Source organism: Ambystoma mexicanum, chromosome 4p, assembly GCF_040938575.1.
Source record: "Ambystoma mexicanum isolate Mex_15411 chromosome 4p, UKY_AmexF1_1, whole genome shotgun sequence".
Taxonomy (NCBI): Eukaryota; Metazoa; Chordata; class Amphibia; order Caudata; family Ambystomatidae; genus Ambystoma; species Ambystoma mexicanum.
In genome coordinates this window covers 997252594-997263629 of record NC_090927.1, presented here as the reverse complement: position 1 = coordinate 997263629, position 11036 = coordinate 997252594, and positions in this window count along the sequence as shown.

Here is an 11036-nt window from a genome sequence, read left to right as displayed (position 1 = left end):
GCAGTACATGGGATAAAAACAGTAACAAGAAGTGCGGCCAGCAGGTGGCAAGTGCAAGTGCGGTGCAGACAGCAGGTGTCCAAAAGTGCAGGTCGGGGGACCGTGGGTTACAGATACAGACCCAAGCGCAAAGGGTTGCCGGGAGGCAGCGCAGATGTGCAACTGGGTGGGCAGTGACCTGGGCCCGAAATCTGAGGGTAGCCAGGTGACCAGTGGAGTATCAGATAGGAAATCAGCAGGGGAGATGAAGAGAGAAGGCAAAGAGGAAGGTCTTGAGGGGCTTCCGGAACCAGAGATGGTATTCCTCAAGTTTCAGAGAGGTAGGGAGGCTGTTGCAGAGGGAGGCCCCAGCCAAAGAAAGAGATCTACCACCAACTTGTTGCTTGGAGAAGCGACTGACCCTGAGGGAGTTGGAGGTGGAGGAGAGAAGAGCTAGAGTAGGAAGGTATTTACAAAGAAAGAGTTGGAGGTACTGCGGTCCCAGGCCCCAGAAGGCATTATGGACAATGCAGAGGGCCTTGAACTTAATCCTTGCAGCCACTGGGAGCCAATGCAGAGATTTCAGTGCTGGAGAGATACGATCCCTGGGCTTGAGGCCAAGGACAAGTCTTGCAGTCCTGTTCTGGATGAGTTGCAGAGGGCGGAAAGGCAGATTTAGAAAGAGGCTGTTGCAGTAGTCCAACCTAGAAAGAGGCTCCACTGAGCTCTCCTAACAGAGCAGGGGAAAGACCACTGAACTTTGTTCACCTTAAGAACTCCCAGGTTTGCACCACTTAAATTAAAGGTGCAGTAAGGCAGGTTATATGATAAGGTTTGTCCGAACGACTTCAGACTCCAGAATTATGCGTACATCATGGCCAAGAAACCCTGGAAATAAAGGAAGCTCTGGCGGTAGGGATCCGGGAACTGTTACGAACGGGAGCAGTAAAAACTGTCCCCCAGGAGCACCAAGCACATGGCATCTACTCCACCATCTTCCTGGTCAAGCAGCTCCGGGACATTTCAGGCCTATTATAGAGCTGAAACATGTGAACAAGACTGTAGAGTCAATTTCCTTCACGGTGGAGACTTTACAGACCAATATACTATTGATTGCTCTAAGAGAATGCCTCTCTATGAATTTGGAGTATGTGCATTTTTTTAATCTACGTTACTTTCCTGCAGACCAATTTTGCTGGAGCCCGGTTTCACAGGTTTGGCTTTGGCACTGCAGAGAAACACTTTTTGTTGGCCTGCAGCCGCTCTGGCCCTCCTTTGCACCAGCAGGTTTTCCATGTAACCACCTGTAGGCCCCTTTGCTTAGCACATTCTCATTATGTAAGGAATGGAGCAAGGGAGATGGAAGAAGGGGTGCTGCCCCACGTACGCAGTGTTAATCTTCATTACATCTAGTCCATCTTCCTTGTCACAGTTGCTGTTCCTTTCTCCCTTCTTCCCTTCCTGGAGAAGGGGAGATATCATTAGAGGATACAGCCTGGAAACTTCATGCGAAGTGGGAGGGGGATGAGTGCTTTTTTCTCCTCTTCTCCTAAAGGTCACGGTCCAGGAAACCTAGTGAACAGAGGATTTGATTATATTAGTATTCATAAGACAAAGAGAGTGCTTGCTTGGCCGGAAAGCCCCTCACTGGTTGGAACAAGGAAGCTAGAACATGTTTAATGAAGATCACCAGTATATAATCGGTCCATACACACGTGTGATAGCTCGGACATATATGCTCCTGTCTGACACAATCCGCCGCCCCTCCCAAGTCGCTTCAAATGAGTACTCACTTTGCTACTCAGAGGGACCTTCCTAACGGAGTACAAGTCTGTCGACGGATGAAGTTGTAATTGGACTAAATATAGCTCATAGTACAATCCAGGTTTAATCATGGGTGTCCATTACGGGTAGCCCTACGTTAAACACTTACAACTGCAACTCGCATTAACTAAATTACTCAATAAAATGGGTTTTTATGTTGTAGTATTTAAATAAGGTTGTGTTCATAAGTTAAATATTTAAATTGCAAACTTGGTTATACTGGATCGGGTGTAACATGCCCATACATTAGGTGTCATGTAAAAGTAAAAGATTTCCCTACAAGAAAGTGAAAGCATTTTTTTGATATTCTAATTTTCGCTTTGTTGTGTTAAATAGGATGTTGCTACAAAAAAGCTCCTCCCGGAGAGGCAGTGTCTTGCTGAAAAACATCTTGCCTGGACATTGCATTGTAGTTTCCCTTTTTACGTTTGAAGACAGAATATTCAGAGCACAGTCAATACCACTAGTTATTAACTGCTCTCTAAGTATTCTGATTGGCTGACAGGTGGTCAATAACGATCTCCATGTGCTATTAGTGTACAGAATATGTGCATGGCCAGTGGATCACCCGCCATTTTAAGAAATACTAGAGAATGTTTGTTAATACTGGGGGACGGATGAGAAACACGGGGAGCTGCAGAGGTGCAAGGTGCTCAGTGCAAACTGTATTTCTAGTGGATGAATGCGGAACACGTGTTTCCTAAAGACCTTCTGGAATGAGAGCCGGCCGCGAGCAGAGCCGATTTCTTTCGGTAATTTGCTTTCATTAAGTGTCGGGATTTGCAATACCAGCGGAATAAATCTAATCTTCCTTTGGTTTCCTACACCCTTTACCCGTAAACCTAGTGAGTGCACCTGACATTCGAACACCCCTCGAGATGATGCATTTTTCCTTTGAGTGATATGGCAGCAGCGCTGTGCCTCCTTATTTATTTATTTATTTATTTATGATATGTGTTATACGCCCAGACCCGGAGGTATCACAGAGTAGGTTCCAGAATGCTTACTTATCTGGTTACAATGCAAAGTCAATGCATGAGTTACTCCTTGAGCGCTATTTGCTGCAGCTGCATTGTAAATGTTTCTGACGCCATCAAGAGTTCGTGCCACTGCATTTCTAAACATAAACTTTTGCAATGTGTGTACTAGAACCCTAAAACATGTAGCATTGTAATCTGCCACCTCAGCTCACTTGCAACATTTCGGCTACTACGCTTTCCAAATTCGCAGATTCGCTACATTTTGGTGGTTTCCGTTGTATTGCAATTTCTCTCAGCTAGTCGTCCATTTCTTTATAGTCCACTTCTTACATTCGCTCTAGCGCAACATTTGCCATTCAGAAACGCCAATCACACTTCGCGTTGCGAACTCATCTTCCTTTCCCTGTTAGCACATCTGGACCATGGAGGTTTAATATTGGAGCGAGGCGTTGATGGATGCCTCCCACGTGACCGCTCGGCCTACAGGGATTGCGACCGGGAGGGGCAGCCATTATTGCCGAAGACCCCTGTATCCCCGTCCGTGGTGGGGGGCTACTGTTCTTCAGGTCCTGGGATTATAAACTGGCAGGGTCAGGCTTTCCTCGCTCTCAATTTGTGACTCTAAACCACCTGCTGCCCATCCTAATTCCAAGAGGTTGCCTTGTGGGGCACTGATTCCCCCGGAGACGTCGTTTAAGGAGCACAATGGACAATTCCCATGCCGGGGTGGCTTGATACAGTGAACCTGTCACGCTGTCCCCAGGCAGCTCAATGCAGTGTTTTGGCGCGCCCTTCAATATCTCCTTCATAGAAAATCATCTTCAACTCAGTAGTGGTTTTAAAACCTCCCCGCTTTATGCAGAAAGCAAGTACCTGCTCTGAAATCCGGCACATTATACCTAATTGATGGCCAACAAAAGTGTTCGTTCAGGAGATAATAAACGTAACGTTTTTTTTTTGTTTTTTAATGAATTTTCGACGCAGCAAGGATGAAGGGTCGAGACGGGATTTGAACTGGTGACCTGCTGGTTACACACAGACCACAACAGGGCTTAGCTCACCGTGATACCCCGATTAGAGTCAGACAGACTCATCTTGTCGATAGAGAGACTCGATATTTATTTATTTTGCCATTTGTATGGCGCCCCTAACCATTTGGGCGCTTACCGTTTTTCTCTTTTAGTGCGTTTATTTAGCCAGATGCTATAAAGGTTTATTTGGACAGGCGCCTTTGCGGCTGAGAAAACAGAATGTTTGCCACTCGAAACACATTTCTATTACGTGGCACAAACAAACCAGGTTGAAGCAATAAGAGGTGAGATTGTTCTTGAATGCCCTGCGTCTTGACTGAACATTTTGCAAGTGGAGCCACCTCTTCAAGATCCAGGTTTAGGTCGAAAGCAAAGCGGCGCAGGAAGACATGTGTAAGGCTTATGCTTGAGGTATCAGGTAATATTATCCCCACCAAAAATATCACCGTTTGGAACGGCCATAGGCCATATTTTTGGGAGGGATAATTTTGGGTTTTTTTGGGAGCGGGGGTGTTCCATGCATTAGTATCGCTGCAAAAATATGGCGATATTTTTGTATGGCGATATTTTTGCGGGGATATTAACACATGGAACCATGCTTGCTAGTTTCCAAGTGTGTCTACATCAGCCATCACCCGGCAAAAAAAATGCCTGACTGTACTGACAGTATTTTTAAAAAGTTCGCGTTTACTGGATTTTTTTGCAAGAATTCCCCTTCGCATGACCAAATTACCAACACAGCTCTTACTGCCCGTCGCTCGCATTTGGGGAATTCCCTCAGCTTTGCAGCCTCTCATGCTAAAATTGGCCCACGATGAGGGGTATGTTGATGCTAGGTGGCTTTTGGGTAATCCTCCTATGACGGGAGACAGCAGGTGAGCAGTGTCCTCACTAAAAATCAGTATTAAGGGGGGCAAACCGGCAGTCAAAAATGCAACATAGTGGGGTGGAGTGGTGGCACACCAAATTTGGGTCAACAGGCCAAACTGGTTTACGTCAATCTGGTTAATTAAACGTGTTATTAAGCATGTTTCGAGTAGGTTTTTTTTTTTAAAACCTTTATTTTTGGTATTTAACACACCATACAAATCTCATCTGAAATTGCTGTCTTTAGTGCTCTTTCCCATCTGGTTTTGCGCCTGTGTTGGCGGGGGTCGTGCCAGAGATTAATGCTTTGTATATTTGCGACACCAACCTGCCGTCATCCTGTGCCTGAATCACGTCATGCAGCAGTTGCCAGGTAGGTGGTTGACACGGGAAGTCTGGCAAAAGGGACTGTAGGGTGTAACGAGTCCGGAAATAGAGGAACACATCCAGCGCAGTGCTGCCCCCTTTCATTTTTGCTTGATCTGGGGTTAGGAAGCCTTCCTCTGTAAAAAGGTCCCCTAGAGTTTGTATATGAAGCTTATCGACCCATTGGTGAAAGACTCTCTCCGAAGTTAGGGGGATTCCAGTAATAAACTTGACTGGCAAGAGAGGAGAGTACCTTGTTTGCACCCCGAGCTTCTGGGCTAAAGTCTTCCAGACCTTGTACGTCGTGAAAATCACATTCATCGTGGGGCAGGGCATGGGGATCTGGCCAAAGACCACTGCAGTCAGAAAGTTGGGCGTTGCCAGGGCTCGTTCCACTTGTACATGGGGGAGAATTGTTTGCGTTGCATATCAATGGCTGAGATATTGAGCCTGAGCTGCCCAGAAGTATTTCTCCATGTCAGGGAGGGTTAGCCCCCCGTTGGACACGGGAAGCGTCAATATTGAATGCGCCACCCTGGCTGGTTTGCCCGCCCAAAGCAACTCTAGGACCAAGCTTTTCAGCCTTTTCAGGAAGGATTACGGTAGCAGCAGAGGAATATTGTTGAAGAGGTACAGTAATTTAGGCAGGACCACCATCTTGACCAAGGAGGCCCTACCCCAGAGCGTTAGTGGAAGCGTCTTCCAGCGTGAAACCTTGTCTTGTAGGGACTTGACCACTTCCTCATGAATTATCATGAAACACCTCATGCTGGTCCAGCGATAGCTGTATCCCCAGGTACCGAACCCTGCCGGTTTTCCATGTGAGTTTGAATTCGTCTGCAAACTGCTGTGTGGCTCGAGTCAGTGGAAAGACAACGGATTTAGAATGATTGATTTTTAATCCAGAAGCCGCTCCGAATTTGATGACTTCCCTCATGACCGGGTTCAGGTTAACTTCAGGGTTGCGTATGAACAGAGCCACGTCGTCGGCGTATAGCGAGACGATGAGCCTGTGTGGGCCGATGATGAGTCCCCTCTGATGTCGGAGTTCCCGAACGTTGGAGGCTAATGGCTCCATTACCAGGGCGAAGATTAAAGCTGATAGCGGGCAGCCTTGTCTCGTGCCTCGCTGCAGGTTGATTGAAGCTGATTTTGCGGTGCCTACAATGATATTAGCTTGTGGCTTGGTGTACAGGAGGGAGACAAGCTTGATGAAACGGGCACCCAGTCCCATCCTGGTGAGAACCATGAACATGAACGGCCACTCCACCGAGTCAAACGCTTTTTCGGCATCTAGGAGGACCGCAACTGCCTGATTTGTGGGGTCTAGTGCCTCGATGACTCCAAACATTCTCCGGATGCCGAAGGTCGTATTGCGGTCTGGTATAAAACCGGCTTGGTCCGCCAGTACAAGAGCAGGCATCAGGGGCATCAACCTTTTGGCTAGAACCTTGGCGAGTATTTTATTGTCTAGGTTGAGCAGGGAGATAGGGCGGTACGAAGCACATTCTTCTGGTGGTTTGCCTGGTTTGTGCAAAAGGATGACATTGGCTTCACAGGAGGAGTGAGGGAGAGACCCCACTTCTAACGCTTCTTCGTACACAGCCGCCAGGAGAGGAGCCAGGGTGTCCGCAAAGGCTTTATAGAATTCACCCGTTAGGCCGTCGGGGCCTGGCGCCTTGGAAAAGGGTAGGGTCTTTATGGCAGCTTAATCTCTTCCTGTGAGATCATCTCATTCAGAGGTTCACGCAGATGCTGTTCGACCCAGTAAAGCTCTGTGTCTTCTAGATATTCCAGGGGGACGTTTGAGTCTTTTGGGAGTTTAGCACTGTAAAGATCTTGGTAGAATTGGCTGAATTCCTCTGCAATATTTTCGTCGGTGTGGACCACCTCGCCTTGCTTGGTTCGAATCCTCTCAATTTGGGACTGTTTGTTGTCGGCTCTGATTAGGTTTGCCAGCAGGGCCCCTGGTTTTTGGCCCTCGCCGTATTGACGGACTTGGCTGGTGCGGCTTAAGAATTTGACCTCCCGCTCAGCCGCGGCATTGAATTTTTGCAGTTCCATTTTCAGAGCTGCAGCAGACTCTGGGTCGGCCGTGTTCGTGATCTGGGTCTCAAGAAGCTTTAATTTGTCTTCGCTGGTTTTAAGCTTGCTCCTTACGAGCTTGAGGATACCATTTTCTTTGGCGTGGCAAACTCCTCTAATGAAACATTTCAATGACTCCCAGATTGTGCATGCTGAGGGGACCGAGCCCAAGTTGGCCTCAAGAAACACGTCTATCTCCTCCCCTAGTTCAGCGGCGAAGACTTCATCGCGTAGCGCGCCCATTTTGAAGCGTCAGCGCTGTAATGGCGGCGTGGGGTTGGATAGCTTGAGGTTAAGAAAAAGCGATGAGTGGTTTGAGAGCGTTCTCGGATGAATACAACACCGGCCACACGACAGAGGGCCATTTGTTGAGATGAAGAAATAGTCGATCCGGGAACTAGTGTTGTGGACTGCAGAGTGAAAGGTGAAATCTCGCAGCTCCCCATTTGATACTCTCCAAACGTCTTGAAGATCAAACGCTTTGCAAATTTCCTTTATTTGAAGACTAGCCTTAGAGGGCGGCTGCTGTGTGGCCTTTGATCTGTCTCTTATAGGGTCCAGAGTCGTTTTCTTGTCCCCGCCCCAAATAATTGTAGCAGGGTCGTGAGTGGAGAGCTGAGACAACACCCAACCGAAATTGTCAGGGTCATCCACATTCGGCGCATATGAATTAATGAAAGTAATTTTCTGACCTGCGATGATGCCGCACACCAAGATCGCCCTCCCTTCGGTGTCTTTTGCCGTATGCAGCAGACGGAAACTGAGCCTCCTCTGTATGAGAATAGCGACTCCTCTCGAGTATGTAGAGTAGGAAGAGAAGTATCTGTGGCATCCCCAGCTCTTGGCCCACTGGTGGTCTTTCCCTGGGGTGAGGTGAGTCTCTTGGATCAAGGCCACGTCCACTTCGTGGCGTCTGAGGTAATGCAAAATTTTTCTGGTTTTCGCTGGGATATTGCTGCCTCTTATATTCCACGTTAAGACATTGAATGGGGCGAGTTAGTTTTTATATCGGACCACTTTACTATTCCAGTGGACAGCGATGGACTGGTTGTACTTGGACTAGTTCCACAGACAGTGCACAGAGGAGGGGAGCCTGGCCGAGGCGACGGCGCTGACAGTGGGCAGGACGCAGGTGGGGAACAGGTTGGGGACAAGCGGCGCTGAACATTCCCAATGAACTCTGATGGCTCGGTCTACGGGCTAACCCCAACAGGCCCAAGACGTTACTCTCCTTAGGGTGGGCAACCCCCAACTGGCCCACCGAGAGGTCCCTCAGTAACCAACAAACAACCCAAGTGGTCCATGGAGTTACCATCCCGAGGAATGAACCTCCACCACGGCAGGAAAATCTCCACTTAGGAAGAGAAAGAGGAAAGAAAAAAAAAAGAAAGAAACAACTTAACAGAAGCTGTGCTAGGGGCGCACGGGGCCTCCCAAGTGTCCCAGCCCCGTCTTCGCTAGGTGTGTACGTTCCGGCATACTCTGTGCAGCAAGATAGATTCAGAGCCGCTGCCCTGAATCACCATTTATGGAGGAGCCCTGGGGTTTCTGTCCCTCTGAGGTCTGGGGCGAGCCTGGTTCTGATCTGGGCATCCCAATCGGTCTAAGAATAGATTTACTTCATCTGGGGTTTGAAAGAACTGGACCTTTCCCTCGTGCTGAACTCTAAGGCGCGCTGGATAAAGCATTAAGTACATCAGTTGACTGTTACAGAGTCTCTGCTTGACGCTATCAAAAGTTTTCCGTTGTGTCTGCACTGAAGGGGAGAAGTCGGAAAAGAAGTGTATTTTGTCCCCTTCGTGCCTTAGATCGCCTTTTTCTCTGGCAAGCCGGAGGACGGAGTCCCGATCTCTTTAATTCAATAGCCTCGCAATTATAGGCCTGGACGGGGAGCCTGGTGCTGGTCTCGATGCGGGAACTCTGTGAGCCCTCTCAATAATGAAAAGGTGGGACAGGGCATCGCGTCCGAATAGGTTGATGCAAAGGGACTCAACGAAGTCTTCCATTTTCTCCTGCGTTTGATGTTCTCTCACTCCCACTATCCGTAGGTTATTCCTTCTTGAGCGGCCTTCTAAATCCTCCCATTTGGCAATGGTTGTTTTAATTTGAGATTCCAGTTGAGAGACTTTGTTGGTTAGAATTGTTGAACTGTCATCGAGATTGGATACTCTCTGCTCCATATCGTTCATTTGTTCAGCATGGGAGTCCATACGATGTTGCAGGAGGTCGACTTTACACCATCCATTTTATTGCTCAGATTGCCAATGCCAGCCTTCAAGTCAAGGAGGATTTCTTTGATTTCGGCGGGGTTGCCAATAGAATCATCTTGTTGAGACACTGAAGCTAGGTCTTCCTGGGAGAGGGGTGCCCTGGGGGTCGAGCCACTTTCAAAGTTTAATTTCCTCTGGGACTTGTCAGCCTTCCCCATCGTGACAGCGGGAATGGGAGTGCCTGTCGTGGGCCGCTTGTGGCTATATCTAGGGCACCACGAGGGCCTTTCACTGGACTGGACGCAGCTTAATGTGGATGGCGGTCTTGCTGGTTTTTGAGAGGAGAGGCTTCACAAACCAATATTTGTGGGTAGTGGGGATGGATTCTGTGGTCTTCAATGGGAGTGAGGTGCTCCTTCCAGCGTTGTTGGCTCCCCTGAACCAGGATGAAGTTGCCCACCCCAGTGAGGTGAGTCCCAATGTGCCCTGTTGCGTGTTTGTCGCAAGGCCCAAGTCACAGATAGAGCAGGGTGAAGTTGGACCTCCTCGGGGCTTCTGTGCCGTCTTTGTGAAGGAGGGCCTCCCCCGTCACTCAGCCCACTGTTACTCGGCCTGCTTGCGGGAGGCCGGAGGGGGGGGTGGTCGTATGCGGGACCGGCACCCTGTGGGGAGAGATATAGACTTCCCCCCCACTCCTTACCTCCACGCTCGCACAGCCTTCCCCTCCTCGAGGCCTGTGTCGCCTTGGGTGCTTATGTGACTTGGAGGGGGCTCCCAGCGCCCAGCTCGGCTCCCGCCGCTGGGCCGACGGTGTCCACTGCGGGCTCGTAAGAGTGTGGGTGAGGCCGGGGGGGAGGTGGCCCTGGTGCCGCCATTGGAGTCGGCTGTCTGTCCACCGGACCGTATAGGCCCTCCACTTGAGAGACGGCCCAGAGCAGGGGAGGGAGAGGTAGATTGCCCCCCACCGCCGTTGTGCTTCCCGCTCACCGGCCCGCAGCCCTGGAGCTGGATGCCGGAGCCGGCGCGATGGAAGCGGGTGGAGACAAAGTGAGGGAGCAGCTGATCCTTCCTCGGGGCGCCGTCTCCACCGCGGCCGGCGACGGCTGCCTGGGTAGCTCGTGGCCACAATCTCCGCCCGAGCGCTGGCTCCCGATGGGGGAGGGAGGAGAGGGCCCAAACCCCCGCCGAAACGCTGTCTGCCTGCGGTCGCCACCGATGCTGGTTTGTCGTCGTGGTGCCCCCGTCGCAGCTCTGCCTCGGGGGGGAGGACCAGGTTGCCTCCGGAGAGGGGGGATGGCTGTCATTCCACAAGCCAGCTACGCGGGGCACGGAGGTAGAGCTGCGTGGGCCGGAACTTGGCTTAAGAGCACCGATTCGACTCCAAATTTCACAGATATGTTGCTGAGGAGCCCAGAAAGACAAGGATCTGTGGGCTGGCACACAGATTCACTGGGAACTGGAGGATTCCAAAGGATTAATGCGGGGCGAAGCGGGAGCCTTAGACCAAGTCGGCCATCTTGGATGGCCCTCTAGCGCCCTCTCAGGTTTCGAGTAGGTTTAATGCAATACAAGTTAATATACATCCTAAAAAGTTAACTCATGTTCAACAGTTGCAAAAATGCCCTTGCAGTCAGCAAGAGACTGATCCTGTTACTTCAAGCAGACATCGCTCCCAGCACAGCTTCAAATAATGA